Here is a 16,296-nt window from a genome sequence, read left to right as displayed (position 1 = left end):
AGTACTGGACTGAGCCTGAGAGGTCAGCCGGGAAGGTGATGGAATTGGGCTTGATTGTATTGGTGCCACCAGGAACCAAAAAAAATGTTTTCCCTTTTTCTGAAATTGAGCTGTAGGAAATTGTGACTCATTCATGACTTTGTCTGATGGGCAGTCACCGTATTGCAGCAGCCTTGGTGTTGATGGTGAAGGTTAATTTGGGTGTTGGCATACATCATCCTTGGCAGTCCCTCAGAGTCGAGGGTGACTTGCTTCCACTCTAAAAGTGAGTTCTCGGGTGACTGAAGAGTCCAGTGTGGGATCTACAGTTTCTGTCACAGGTTGGGCAGACAGTGGTTGAAGGAAAGGGTGGGTGGGGAGCCTGGGTTGATGAACACTCCTTCCGCTGTCTACGCTTGGTTTCTGCTTATTCTTGACGACGAGACTCAAGGTGCTCAGCGCCCTCCCAGATGCTCTTCCTCCACTTTGGGCGGTCGTGGGCCAGGGATTCCCAGGTGTTGGTGCGGATGTTGCACTTTATCAAGGAGGCTTTGAGGGTGCCCTTGAAGCATTTCCTCTACCCACCTGGGGCTCGCTTGCTGTGCCGGAGCTCTGAGTACAGCGCTTGCTTTGGGAGTCTCGTGTCAGGCATGCGGATGATGTGGCCCGTCCAGCGGAGCTGGTTGAGTGTGGTCTTTGATGCTGGGGATGTTGGCCTGAGCGAGTTGGTGCATCCATCCTTCCAATGGATTTGTCGGATCTTGCGCTGGTGGTACTTCTGCAGCGCTTGATGTCCGCTGTATGTCGTCCTCGTCTCTGAACCATATAAGAGGGTGGGTATCACTACTCCCCTGTAAGACCATAAGCTTGGTGCCAGATTTGAGGTCCTGGTCTTCAAACACACTCTTCCTCAGGCGACTGAAGGCTGCGCTGGCACACTGAAGGCAATGTTGGACCTAGTCATCGATGTCTGTCCTTGCTGACAGTAGGCTCCCAAGGTATGGAAAATGGTCCACGTTGTCCAAGGCCTCGTCGTGGATTTTGATAATCGGGAGGCAGTGCTGTGTGGCGGGGTCAGGTTGGTAGAGGACCTTTTTGTCTTAAGAATGTTTAGCATAAGGCCCATGCTCTCGTACGTTTCGGTGAAGGTGTTGCCGATGGCTTGGAGTTTGGCCTCCGAGTGTGTGCAGAAGCAAGTGTCGTCTGCGTACTGTAGTTCAATGACAGAGGGTGAGATGACCTTGGATCTGGCCTGGAGGCAGCGGAGATTGAACAGATTCTCATTTGTTCTATAATTTAGCTCCACTCCAATGGGGAGCTTATTGAGGGCGAGATGAAGCATTGCAGCAAGAAAGATCGAGAAGAGTATTGGTACATGTGGAAGCTGACCCTATGCTCATGGATGGTGTTGCCCAGGAGTGGCATGCAGATGATAAATCAAAGGGAACTAAGGATAGAACTGGTGATGACAGAGAAATCGAGGAGCATTAACCTCATATTCTCTTCATTTTCAATGCAAAGATTGACAGATTTTTATTGGGTAAGGGTATCAAGGGATTTGGTTCAAAGATGGATAAATGGAGTTGAGATCAACCATGATCTAATCTAATGGCGAAACGGGCTTGACGAGCTGAATGGCCAACTCTTGTTCCTATGTTCCTTACAGATTTCAGTATTGATATAAAGAAGATTCAGGAGAGGGATAAGGAAGCTTGAAAAATCCATTTCTCCATAGATCAAAACTGTGATAAAGATAACCGGACTCTAGATTCCCTGCAACACTTGCTAGGGTGATTAATGGTTTTGTTTAATGTGCCCCCCTCCCCACTCGCCATAGAAAGATGTAGGTTTGTTTAGATAGTTAGGTTAGTTGTGGTTACCTGAGATGTTTAGTGTGGCAATAAACATGCTTTATTTTGACATAAAATAGAATTAATCATATAGACATTAATAGGAATGATTTGGTGAGTTGAAATTCTATTCCATTCTGTAGTATAATCAGGATACTCCATGGAAAGCTGTAGAACATGGAGGTCCACTTGTTTAACTTATGAATGGTGAATATCTACAAGTGTGGTATAAATATTTTTAAATGCAGCTAACTTAAAAGTTACTACATGTAGAAATGTAATAAATATATTTTACATGTTCATGAGTTAGCTCAGTGAATTTATTGAAATGAAAATTATTTTAAAATATGCATTTGCAACTTAGCCTTTGAGCTTTAATAAAGTGGTGATGACTTTATTCCATATGGCTGCAAAACCTTTGTTCTTAAAAACTGACAGCAGAGCCCAACCAAACACACTGGAACATAACCGGAGTGGACCATTAAGCCCCTTGAGCCATTTCTGCCATTCTATTAGATTATAGCTGATCTGCACCTCAACTCCATTTACTCGTCTTTGTTACATATCTCTTGATACCTTTACCTAATGTCGATCTCGGCTTTAAATTTCAATTGACCAACATTCACAGCCTTTTGGAGGAGAGGGTTCCATATTTCCATTAATCCTTGGGTGCAAAAATGCTTCCTGATTTCATTCCTGAATGGCCTAGCTCTCATTTTAAAAATATGCCCTCAAGCTCTGGGTTACCGACCAAGTAAAATAGTTTTCCTGTCGAGTGCCTTATTATTTTAAACACCTCGATTGGATCATCCCTCAACCTTCTAAACTCAAATGAATACAAGCCAAGTTTATGAAACCATCCTCATGATTTAACTTTTTAAACCTTGTTGTCAACCTGTATTATCTTAACTTGTATTAAATCCACTAAATTCCTTCCCTTGATTAGTTTTAGGTTACCTTGGTATTTTGTCCTCTACCTCTGCTGTGAAAACGGATACAAAATATACATTTAATGAATGTAATTTCCTGATTATTCATTCTCCTCTCACCTGCCTCTTTAATGGGCCGATTAACTGTTAATGATACCTAGGATAGAAATATAAAAAATGTGTTCTGAGTAGATAACAGAATCATTTCCCATAGCAGTAGAAATGAATGTGAAAATTCTTCGCTGAAAGATTGAATTGTTTGAGAACATACTGTGTGAAGAGAGCAGATACAGTTCAGATTTTTGGTCATGGGAAAGGGATCCTCCTTGAAATGCCATCAGGGTGTGAAGATCGTGACCTAATGAGACAGGAGCTGTGTCAAACCAGTGGCTGCTGGTTGGAGCAACAAGAGAAAGAGCAGACAGGAGTCCCCCAAAAAAATCTTCCATTGTTTGATGCTGGAGGAGTGAGCGTCCAAAAAGCTGCAACATGGTGAGGAGTTAATTGAACAAAAGTGCTGAGAATGAGCTTTAATCTTGAGGAAGGTGGTTAGTCCTTTGTTGCACTGTATTCCCCAGTAAGGAAGAAAATATGATCCAGTGATTACTCTAAGGACAAACTAGAAAGATGCCAGAAAGAAACACATTTTGCAGCACTAATCAAAACCAATTAAAAGTTTTTTTTAATCATCACCCTGTTATTACCCAGTTTAGAGTAAAGAAACATAGAAACATAGAAAATAGGTGCAGGAGTAGGCCATTTGGCCCTTCGAGCCTGCACCGCCATTCAATGAGTTCATGGCTGAACATGCAACCTCATTACCCCATTCCTGCTTTCTCGCCATACCCCTTGATCCCCCTAGTAGTAAGGACTATATCTAACTCCTTTTTGAATATATTTAGTGAATTGGCCTCAACAACTTTCTGTGGTAGAGAAAAGCATTGATCCTGAAAACAAATCTTTGCTCTGTTCTGATTAGTACAATTTCAACCCAGTCCTGAATGGAGCTGGATATATTAATTTTAATTTGCTTGAAAGCAATATTACTTGATTTATTTTTTGATTGGTGTATTTGTCTGGACTGAACTCTTGCTGACACCAGTTTAGATTAAATAATTTTGCACACTTTAAGTTTGAAGCTTTAACTTGCTGATTTTATATTGGAATATAAAGATGCAATCAATTTATTCAGTTGAATCTGACTATCATGAAACTCCATATATACTATGTACCTGCTTTATGGTATTCGTTTATAATGAGTTATAATCCTCCCTGTTTAGTAGATAAGGAGCAGTGGAATATACCTCTGGATTAATAGAAACTGGTACCCCATATATACAGTATTTGACCTCTGTTGACATAATGGCTGAATCTCTTTATCATAGTTTTTTTTTGTAAGCTGTCATTTCAGTTAAGTTACACAGTACAGGCTTGAGGTTGCATTTTTTTGGCAAAGTATACATCTGTTTCGGGTCAGGGTCACAACTCAATAATGAAGCAGAGAATGCAGCACGTTCTTTAGATTAGAGAATCTTTGAATCACTTTGAGTCAATGTTAAGAATGCGGCAGTTTCAAGTAGAGCGGTTAACTGTAATAGAACTTTAACTTGCTGCTTTCCCAGTTTCCTTCAGTGTCCAATCAATAACATCAAATCAGCCTGTTTTGGGTATGGTGAGATTTTGTTACAACTGATAACATTTCACAATTAACAACACCATACATTTCTATAGTGTTCATGTGCTTAGAGATTTTGCATGGCACTACGTAGGCAGGGCTAAACTAGAGTTCTCGTGTAATAGGTTCTACAAAGGCTGTATCATAGTCCTGAAAAAGAAATGGCCTAGTAGGTCATTTATAACACTCTTGAAGTTTTCAAATTGCATAGGCTGAAAATGGCAGCATTCAGACAAATCACAGTATACAATGGGTGAACAGTATACTGACTGTTCTAGGAATTGAGCCTGTTTATAAAATGTCTTTATAGAAGAAAGAAATACTTGCATTTATATAGTGCCTTTTATGACTTTAGGACATCCCAAAGAGCTTTGCAACCAATGAAGTACTTTTAAAGCGTAGTCAGTGTTGTAATATAAGAAATGCTGCAGCCAAGTTGTGCACAGTAATCTCTCAAACAACAACCTGCTTAATAACCAAATAATCTGTTTTTTAAGTATTGGTTGAGAATAACTGTTGGCCAGGACACCGGGGAATTGCCCTGCTCTTCTTTAAATAATGCCATGGGATCTTCTACACCCACCTGAGGTGGCAGAAGAGACCCTCGTTTAATGTTTCACCTGGCGCGGACACGGGCTGAAATGGCCTCCTTCTGCGCTGTAAATTTCTATGTTTCTATGAAAGATGGCAACTCCGACACTGCAGCACTCCCTCAGTACTGTACAGTGTAGATTTTGTGCTCCAGTTTCTAGAGTGGGACTTGAACCCACAACCTTCTGACTCAGAAGCAAGAGTGCAACCACTGAACCACAACTGATACATTGAGGAAAACCAATTAAATGAATATCAGGCAGGCTTTCTAAAGGGCTTGGGATCTGCCCGCTAGTTTAGTGGGAATAGGGTTGAGCGAGCAAGAGGTGGGTCTTGTGGATAAGGTGAGCTTGGAGAGGGTTTGAGGTGAGATAGAAGATAAACTAGAGAAAGATACGAGTTCAGATCTAGGGCATGTAGATCCATGGGGGAAGCTTGGCTTGATGGGCAATGAAAAGGGAGATATATGGGAGAGGCAGCTGAACTGATAGTCTCCATCTTAATGACAAAGAAATCCATGAGCTCCTCACACCTGTTTCAAGGAGACTGATTCATTGAGAATAGAAACCAGGCATTATCTTTGCATTTCAAGATGATTCCTGGAGTACTGAGCACTTTTGGTAGAGGAAAACAGGGCCCAATGGTGCGTGATGTGTGAAGTGGGAACCTGTTCAACCTGCACCGTCTCCAGGCCAGATCCAAGACCACCCCAACCTCTATCATCAAGCTACAGTAGTCGGACGACGCCTGCGTCTGCGCACATACAGAGGCTGCACTCCAGGACATAGTCGATGTATTTACTGAGGCGTACGAAAGCATAGGCCTTACGCTAAACATCCATAAGACAAAGGTCCTCCACCAGCCTGTCCTCACCGTACAGCACTCTTTCTCCCCTCCCAGTCAAGATCCACAGCGCGGCCCTGGTCACCGTGAATTACTTCCCATATCTTGGGAGCCTCCTATCAACAAGAGCAAACATCGATGACGAGATCCAACACTGCCTCCAGTGCGCCAGTGCAGCCTTCGGCCGCCTGAGGAAAAGTGTTTGAAAACTGCCACCAAGCTCACGGTCTACAGGGCTGTAGTAATACCTGTCCTCGTGGACCATGTACAGTAGACACCTCGAGTTGCTGGAGAAATATCACCAACGATGTCTCCGCAAGATGCTACAAATCCCCTGGGAGGACAGGCGCACCAACATCAGCGTCCTCATTCAGGCTAACATCCCTAATATTGAAGCACTGACTACACTCGATCAGCTCCGCTGGGCAGGCCACATAGTCCGCATACCAGACACGAGACTCCCAAAGCAAGTACTCTACTCTGAGCTCCTTCACGGCAAACGAGCCAAAGGTGTGGAGTGGAAACGCTACAAGGACACACCCTCAAAGCCTCCCTGATAAAGTGCGACATCCCCACTGACACCTGGGAGTCCCTGGCCCAAGACCGCCCTAAGTGGAGGAAGTGCATCCGAGAGGGCGCTGAGCACCTCGAGTCTCAATGCCGAGAATATGCAGAAATCAAGCGCAGACAGCGGAAAGAGCGTGCGGCAAACCAGTCCCATCCATCCCTTCCCTCAACGACTATCTGTCCCACCTGTGGTGGAAGCAAGTCTTCCTCGATTCCGAGGAACTGCCTATGATGATGATAATGATGGTAAGAGAGAATGGATTTTATTAGGGAGAAGGGCATTAAAGTTGGAGATGAGGGTATGATTGAGCAGATCTGTGGTTGTAGAAATAGCATGGCGAATGGAGGGCCAGTTGGGAGTTTTAAAGTGCTATTGTAAGGTTGGCAGGCTTCCTTCCCTAAAGAACCAGTTGGTTTTTTTGATAATCTGCCAGCTTTATAATCAAGTTTTACTGATTATTACTGTTTTTCTTTTAAACTGAATTCAACTACCATAATAGAATTTGAACTCATTCACTGGATTACTAGTCCAATCCTCTTGATTACTACTTCTGTAACATAACCATTACACTGTGTTAATTACTACTTCTGTAACATAACCATTACACTGTGTTGAAATGAAGTTGAAAAGTTTGAAGATGGGCGGACAATCATCTTTTCTCACACCTCTCCTGAAGACGTGTTGGGGTACAATTCCACTGGTGCCAGTAGCTCCCTGTTACTTCACCTAAGGAGCTATTAATTTATAAGCCTTAATAGTAATGGATGGCAGACTATTCTCACTCATGAGGTATTGCACTTGAGCCTGATCCTGTTTTCACCAGATGGCCAAACTAGATAGTTTGGGAACCCTGACTGATTTTCCCTTCTCGAACCCAGGCCCGCTGAGTCAAATATTAGCCAGCACAAAGTAGGGATTGAACCTGGGGCCCCTCCAAAGCCTATATATGGTTCAGCTACAATAAAGAGGAAAGCTCCTTCTTTCCCGAACTTAACTACCAGTGCTAATCAAACAAGTATTGATAAAACAAAGTGAATTAATTCTAAACAAATCAAATTGTCCTAAATATGGAACTGCCTTTGTAAATGAGTGGCACATTGCAAAGTATAAACGGTATTATAAGAAGCTGCTGTACAGTATTATATCCATGGTATTGGTGATCAAAGGTATTTGCTTCATTTCTAGAGGTTTTTCTTAATGTCAGGATTTGTGGAGCCTATATGCTTTTCGAAGAGATTACATTAGGTGAATGGGTTTAAAAATACCAGAGAATGTAATTTCCTGACGAAAAGGTGAGAGGCTGTTCAGAGATTTTGTCTATGTTTCCTATTTATTGAACAACATCCTGAGCAGTAGTAATTAGTTCCAGTGAGGATTGTTTGCAGATATTAACCTGCACTCAACTGAGTGTAATGTGAAGTTCCCATGCTGCTTGCTGTTTCCTTGTCACCATATATTGTGCTCGACCCGCAATGAGAGGTGCAGAGGGGTGGTTGAAATGAAGAAATGCTTTGTAATGCAAATTAACAAACCCGCCTGAGCACTGCAACTTGGATACAGCGTCGAGTGTGAGAGTTTGACTCTGTAAAATAGATACTAGCCAGCATCCCTTTTCGTAACAAAACAACCAGCAAAGTATTTGTGAAAGAGTGTAAGCTGTTCTGGTTATGTTCTAATTTAGCACTGTAGCTAAGGATTGAAACTCCTTGACAATTGTTTGAGTCACACATTCCTCCTCAATGTCAAGGCAACTAGCAGTTTTTAAGCTAGAATGGTGAGTGAAGCAATAACTGTTCGGTCATTTTATTCCAGAACTGCTGAAACCAGATCATAACTGTCCAGTACACATTGCCATAAACCTACAGGTGTAGTATTGATTCTCCTCAGTTCTGCAGTTTGTCATGGTGGTGATGGGCTTATGTTTGAATAGAGGTGAACTTTTCAGGGTGTTGTCTATTAAACCCTACATTTCATGTGCTTGTGAGAGGATATGTTAAATGGAGCCTAGGCATTATGCTAAATTTCTATTTAGCTGGGTCAACATTCCCAGTAAGAAAAATCTGTCTCTTTTTAGAAAACACAGCACTATTGCATGAAATGTGACAATTTAAAATTGGTTATTTTATGTTTTGCGACGTGCAGGGCAAAGTGGCAAGTAGGATCCAAAATTGGCTCAGGCAGGAAGCAAAGGGTAATGGTTGATGGGTGTTTTTACGACTGGAAGGATGTTTCCAGTGGGGTTCCGCAGGGCTCAGTACTAGGCCCTTGCTTTTTGTGATCGACATCAATGATCTAGACTTGAATATAGGGGGTGTGATTAAGAAGTTTGCAGATGATACTAAAATCGGCTGTGTGATAATGAAGAAGAAAGCTGTGGACTGCAGGAAAATTGGTCAGGTGGGCAGAAAAGTTACAAATGGAATTTAATCCAGAGAAGTGTGAGGTAATGCATTTGGAGAGGGCTAACCAGGAAATGGAATACACATTAAATGGTAGGATACTGAGCAGTGTAGAGGAACAAAGGGACCTTGGAGTGTATGTCCACAGATCCCTGAAAGTAGCAGGCCAGGTAGATAAGGTGGTTAAGAAGGCATACGGAATGCTTGCCTTTATTAGACGAGGCATAGAATACAAGAGCAGGAGGGATTATGGTTGAACTGTATAAAACACTGGTTAGGCCACAGCTGGAGTACTGCGCGCAGTTCTGGTGACCGCATTACAGGAAGGACGTGATTGCACTGGAGAGGGTACAGAGGAGATTTACGAGGATGTTGCCGGGAGTGGAGAATCTAAGCCAAGAGGACAGATTAGATAGGCTGGATTTGTTTTCATCGGAACAGAGGAGACTGAGGGGTGACCTCATTGAGGTGTATAAAATTGAGGGGCCTAGATATAGTGGATAGAAAGGGCCTATTTCCCTTAGCAGAAGGGTCAACAACCAGGGGGCATAAATTTAAAGTAATTGGTAGAAGGATTTGAGGGGAAATTTATTCACGCAGAGGGTTGTGGGGGTCTGGAACTCACTGCCTGAAAGGACGGTAAAAGCAGAAACCCTCACCACATTTCAAAAGTATTTGGATGTGTACCTTAAGTGCCGTAACCTGCAGGGTTGCGGACCTAGAGCTGGAAAGTGGGATTAGGCTGGATAGCCTCTTGTTGGCTGGCATGGACACGATGGGCTGAAATGGCCTCCTTTCGTGCTGTAAAACACTGATTCTATGATGCTATAATCATTCTGGCTTAAATCTTTAGATGTGCCCACCGAGAACCTCTGCTGCTGACCCTGGAAGACCCATGGAAGTTCCTTTATTTGCCTGTCTGGTGGGCACCTGGGGTGCCAGGGGCACATCTAAAGCATCAGCTATTGAGAAGATGCCAGAAATTCCGGATGTAGTCAGGCTGAGGAGGTGTTGTTTCCCCAACCCCTACAAACATGACTAGATCTCGCCTAGCGGCCCTGTCCCTTCCTACGTTAATGGCCACATAAGGAACAAAGGAAGGTTGTGCCCCAACAAGACCATCCAGGAAGTTTATGCAAGGATGGAACCCAATATTATTTGGGCGTAGGCCTAGTATCCATCCATTGCAATGCCGAAGTTATTGTAGTGCACCAGAATGGCTGCAGATTTTTGGAACCCCTTTGTTTTGAAGAATTTTAGGGTGATGTCATCTGGTTTTATTATGTTAGAATTGTGAATTCTTTTCTCTGATACTTTTAAAATTGATCATTCGGGTGGTCACGTAGATACTTATTTCTGCAAGGCTGTTAATAGTTTTGTACATGATGTAGGACACTGTTGATTCTATTCCTAGGAATGCAGATGGTTCATTTGGTAATATTACAAAAGATGCTCCCCACACTTTAATTAGCTACTTACAGTTTTTAAGTTCACAGTAAGGTCTGGTTATCATGACAGCCCAGCGAGTTTATCTAGTAAGTAGCTGACCACGGAGGTTGCAAGTTCAGCTTCTGGTCTGTGCTGAGTTAAGTGATCTCTGCTGTGGTGATGTTAGGGATTCTACAATTGGCCTCAGTGCCCCTGGGTTAAGAGTAGGAAAATCAGTCATGGTTCCTGCTTCACATCACTATCCAGCAATGTCTGGATGTCAGATTAGGATAACTTTGAGCATGACTCTGGTGTTCTGTTTTGTTCTGCCCTACCCTTCCCCCTCTCACCCCCACCTGTTGACAACCTGGCTAGTTGCAGAGTTATGATACTCGAGAGTACTTGGTTCCTGTGGTGCCATTCCCAGCAAGAAGTTATTGTTTTTAGGAAAAGAAGGAAGGAAAGAATATTTGACAAGTGAAATCATTCTCGTGGATATTATGCTCATGCTAAAATTTACACATTTTAATTATTTGGGTAAAAATGCAAGAATGTAAAAAATTGAGGAACAAGAAACATTTGGCTTATAAAACCATGTATAATCTTCTTTATCATGGACTCTATCCCACTTATACTAACATACAAAAAAGAGAGGCAAAAAAAGACGAGCTGGTCCATCAAGTCTGTCTCATTCAACTATTTTTTAACTAAGTAACTCAACCCCAACTCTCCTCTCCTGGGAGATTAGTTCCATCCTAATTTACACAAGTAGATAAACAATATACAGAAGGATGACAAAAGGAATATGATTTTAGGGAAGAGGTTAAAGACACAATTAAGAAGGCATACATGAAATATCAAGGAATATAAAATATTTTATAGGCACACAAAACAAAAGGACAATTAAAATATGGATAAGGCTACAAAAGGATGAGCAAGATAAAACTCCCAGGAGATGATAATGAAATGGCAGATACTGAATAGATACTTTGCCTCAGTTTTTACTGAGGAGGTTGACAAAGAGAAAATGACAACAGTAGAATAAATCAAGAGGGATATTACAACAGTTAAGATAGAAAGAAAGGAGATACTAGCCAAACTTGAGGGCAAGACTCTGGATCTAGATGATTGCAAGTGCCAATATTCAAAGAAACTAAAGGGGAGATATAGATACATTATATAAAAATTCAATAGAAAAAAGGAATAGTGCTAGAGGACTAGTGAACATCAAATGTAATTCCTATTTTTAAAAAGGGTGATAGAACTAATCCAGGGAACTATAGTCCAGTTAGCTTAACGTCAGTAGTAGCAAATCTACCAAATCTTTTGCTAAAAGATTAGGTAACAAAATATCTAGAGAGGGAGAATATAATTTTAAAAAATCAGCAAGGATCTCAAAGGAAGGTAATGCACATGATTGACATTAGCTCTACCCACATGCATCACACTGCATTTATCAAACTGATATGTCATCTGTGACATGCTATCCATTTCCCCATCACATCTAGATCAGATTGTAATCTTTTCTTCAAGGGTTCGACACCAACAACTTGCATTTATATAGCGCCTTTAACGTAGTAAAATATTGCAAGGCGCTTCATGCGATTGTTGATACCAAGTCATATGAGGAGATATTAGGACAGGTGCCCAAAAGCTTGGGCAAAGTGGTAGAGTTTAAGGATTGTCTTAAGGGGGAGGGAGAGGTTTAGGGAGGGAATTCCAGAGTTACGACCAAGGCAACTGAACGCATGACCACCAGTGGTGGAGTGATTAAAACTGGGGATGTGCAAGTGGCCAGAGTTGGAGGAGTGCAGAGATCTGAGAGTTGTAGGACTGGAGGAGGTTACAGAAATAGGGAGGGGTAATACCATGAAGGGATATGAAAACAAGGATGAGAATTTTAAAGAGAGGCATTGCTGTACCAGGAGCCAATGTAGGTCAGTGGGGATGGGTGAATGGGATTTGGTGCAAGTCAGGATACGGGCAGCAGAGTTTTGGATCAGCTCACATTTAACAAGGGTGCAAGCTGGGAAGCTGGCCAGGAGAGAGCATTGGAATAGTTGAGTTCGAGGTAACAAAGGCATGGATGAGGGTTTCAGCAGAAAATGAGTTGAGGCAGGGATGGGGAGATGCGCATTGTTACGGAGGTGAAAATAGGCTTTCTTGGTGATGGCTCAGCTCAGGGTCAAATATTCTGGTTGCAAACGGTCTGGTTCAGCCTCGGACAGTAGCCAGGGAGTGAGATGGAGTCGGTGGATGAGGAATGGAGTTTGTGGTGAGGACCGAAGACAATAGCTTTGGTCTTCCCAATATTTAATTGGAGGAAATTTCTTCTCCGCCAGTACAGATTTTTGTGTCATCTGTGAACTTGCTAACAATACCTCCAATGCCTTCATCCAGATCATTGATGTAATGGCCCTAACACCAGTCCTTGCAGGACCTCACTTGTAACCAGTCTTGATACAGAGATACTCCTGCACTGTAGCAAAAGTCTATGGTAGCTGCATTCTTAAACCTTGCCAGTTGTCTCACACAGGTCAGATGTACATGGTTTCAGCAGCACAGGAAGCAAGATGTTCTGTGGAGAATTTGCTTGTTGACACTTATTTCTGTATTCTTTAAACCCACTCTTCAATTCTTACAACAAGAGATAAATATGATCAATTGAGACTATCTTGGAGGGTATGCATCACATAGGGAAGTACAAGTGCTCAGTGGCAAATCCTTTTATTATTTACCAGGAAAATACATTCTTATTTTTTTCTCACTAACTAACTTCAAGCCAACCTTCGGCAAGACGTCATCCCTCACAGGTGTGAATTGTTTTTCTGCCTGAGATTGTCAATTATTGCCAGATTTTGAGCTGTGAACTTGTGCCCCTGAAGAAATGAATTGAGACTAACTAAGCTCATTTCATATAGTAACTTACAGCTGACTTTAAAATTTGAAAATTCTTGATAAAGTAAATTTTGTTGAAGTTAATAAGAACATTATTTTGTTTAAGCTTTAAATGCTGATTGGATTTTCTTAGACGAATTATTGAGGTTGACATGAGGTAGCTAGAGTACTATCTATACGAGTTCAAGTTGCCAACACAGGGTTCTCCTGGCATTTCAACATTCATAGAATCATATAATCATAGAAATTTACAGCACGGAAGGAGGCCATTCGGCCCATTGTGCCAGTCGACAAAGAGCTATCCAGCCTAATCCCAAATTCCAGCTCTTGGTCCATAGCCTTGTTAATTATGGCACTTCATGTGCATATCCCAGTACTTTTTAAACGTGGTGAGGGTTTCTGCCTCTACCACCCTTTCAGGCCGAGAGTTCCAGACCCCACCACCCTCAGTGAAAAAGTTTCTCTTCAAATCCCCTCTAAATCTCCTACCAATTACTTTAAACCTATGCTACCCCCCTGGTTGTTGACCCCTCAGCTCAGGGAAATAGGTCTTTCCTATCCACTCTATCTAGGCCTCTCATAATTTTATTCATCTCAATTAGGTCTCATCAGCCTCCTTTGTTCCAAAAAAAACCCAACCCAGCCTATCCAACATTGTGTTAATTTACCTCCTTACACAGAAATTTCATTCCTTCTATTCTCACTCGGTTGCTGCACCGGGTGTCTCATCCTCCATAGTGGCTTTGTCTTGCACCTAACCTCAGCTTATCCTGTCTCCTCACTTTTTTCTGCCTTTCTTGCTTTTCTGTCTCGGCCTCCACATACATTCTCTCACTAACACCAATGGTCATCCCGTGAATATCATTCACATTTTAAAGGACATTAAAAACAAGCTGGGTGTGCTGACTTCATCACCCAAATTTGTAATGTGTTCCTGTTGCACAAGGTTTCTGCACTGAGGACACTAATTTCTAAAATCTGCCTCTTTATCACCTTAGATGTCTTGGTCACGGACAAGACCATCTTCAACCACTTCCTCTTATGCAATCACTTTTCTACTCTCCTTGCATCTCTGGAGAAAGAAAGATCTACTTCATAACACTCTCAAATGCCTTCTCAATGTCATTTTCTCATCCGCTACTAGCCATGGCATAGCCTTGGACAATGTGAACCACTTTCCATATCTCATATCTCAGGAGGAGCCAACTATCAGCAAGTGTAGACATCGACGATGAGGTCTGACACCGCTTCCAGTGCACCAGCGCAGTCTTCGGTCACCTGAGGAAGAGAGTGTTCGAAGACCAGGACCTCAAATCTAGCACTAAGCTTATGCTCTACAGGGTTGACGTGATACCCGCCCTCCTATATGGCTCAGAGACGTGGACCCTATACAGTAGACAGCTCAAATCGCTGGAGAAATACCACCAACGCTGTCTCCGCAAGATCCTGCAAATACCCTGGGAGGATAGATGCAGCAACGTCAGTGCTCTCAATCAGGCCAACATTCCCAGCATCGAAACACTGACCACACTTGACCAGCTCCGTTGGGCGGGCCACGTCGTCCACATGCCCGACACAAGACTCCCAAAGTAAGCGATCTATTCGGAACTCCTACACGGCAAGCAATCCCCAGGTGGGCAGAGGAAATGTTTCAAGGACACCCTCAAAGCCTCCTTGATAAAGTGCAACATCCCCACCGACACCTGGGAATCCCTGGCCAAAGACCGCCCTAAGTGGAGGAAGAGCATCCGGGAGAGCGCTGAACACTGAGTCTCGTCGTCGAGAGCATGCAGAAAACAAGCGCAGGCAGCGGAAGGAGTGTGCGGCAAACCAGATTCCTCACCCACCCTTTCCTTGAATGACTGTCCCACCTGTGACAGAAACTGTAATTCTCATATTGGACTGTGCAGTCATCTGAGAACTCATTTTTGGAGTGGAAGCAAGTCTTCCTCGATTTCGAGCGACTGCTTATGATGATGATGACTGGCTCCCACCTCATTATTTCCAGGCTAGAAACCACAGTGATAGACTGAAGTCTGGGATGCAGATTTGGGGCAGGTCATCCATCTAGCTGTGCAATTTCTGCCTTTGACAACCTCAAGGAGGCTGCTTCCTCATAGCCACATCTGCATAGAATCATAGAAATTTACAGCACAGAAGGGGGCCATTCAGCCCATTGTGTCTCTGCTGGCTGAAAAAAAGCTATTCAGCCTAATCCCACTTTCCAGCTCTTGTCGGTTACCGCACTTCAAATGCATATCCAAATACTTTTTAAATGCGATTAGGGATCTTCCTACAACTCCAGAATTGGCCTGGAGAGCATGAACAACCCAGATCCTCATCTCCACCAAAAACAGTCCACTTCAACCGACATCCCACCCGCTAACTTCCATCAAGATCACACATTAAATCAGAGGCCCTTGTGGATCTCTTTGTGGCCAAAGTCGAGGGCTTCTTTGTATCTAGCATCCTCCAGCGCTCTGTTGTGTAAGATTTCCACCTTCTCAATATGGTGCTGCTTCCAATCTCCCTCCCTCCAGAACTCTTGCTGCATAAACATAGAAACATAGAAAATAGGTGCAGGAGTAGGCCATTCAGCCCTTCGAGCCTGCACCGCCATTCAATAAGATCATGGCTGATCATTCCCTCAGTACCCCTTTCCTGCTTTCTCTCCATACCCCTTGATCCCTTTAGCCGTAAGGGCCATATCTAACTCCCTCTTGAATATATCCAATGAACTGGCATCAACAACTCTCTGCGGCAGGGAATTCCATAGGTTAACAACTCTGAGTGAAGAAGTTTCTCCTCATCTCAGTCCTAAATGGCCTATCCCTTATCCTAAGACTATGTCCCCTGGTTCTGGACTTCCCCAACATCGGGAACATTCTTCCTGCATCTAAGCTGTCCAGTCCTGTCAAAATCTTATGTTTCTATGAGATCCCCTCTCATCCTTCTAAACTCCAGTGAATAAAGGCCCAGTTGATCCAATCTCTCCTCATATGTCAGTCCAGCCATCCCAGGAATCAGTCTGGTGAACCTTCACTGCACTCCCTCAATAGCAAGAATTTCCTTCCTCAGATTAGGAGACCAAAACTGAACACAATATTCCAGTTGAGGCCTCACCAATGCCCTGTAC

General features: G+C 43.0%; 1 protein-coding gene and 1 long non-coding RNA gene across 3 annotated transcripts in view; one reads left to right on the top strand and one right to left on the bottom strand.

The window, feature by feature from the left end:
- The window catches only part of LOC139275163 (spermatogenesis-associated protein 13-like), a 365,108-nt gene that overhangs the window by 121,236 nt on the left and 227,576 nt on the right, over window positions 1-16,296 (top strand). The window lies entirely within an intron of this gene.
- LOC139274837 (uncharacterized) overlaps window positions 1-16,296 on the bottom strand; it is a 69,259-nt gene that overhangs the window by 39,754 nt on the left and 13,209 nt on the right. The gene's annotated exons all lie outside the window — the stretch shown is intronic.

This window comes from Pristiophorus japonicus, chromosome 10 (genome assembly GCF_044704955.1).
Source record: "Pristiophorus japonicus isolate sPriJap1 chromosome 10, sPriJap1.hap1, whole genome shotgun sequence".
NCBI classification, from domain to species: Eukaryota; Metazoa; Chordata; class Chondrichthyes; family Pristiophoridae; genus Pristiophorus; species Pristiophorus japonicus.
Note: the sequence above shows the minus strand (reverse complement) of the source record. Positions and strands in the feature narration are given on the sequence as shown.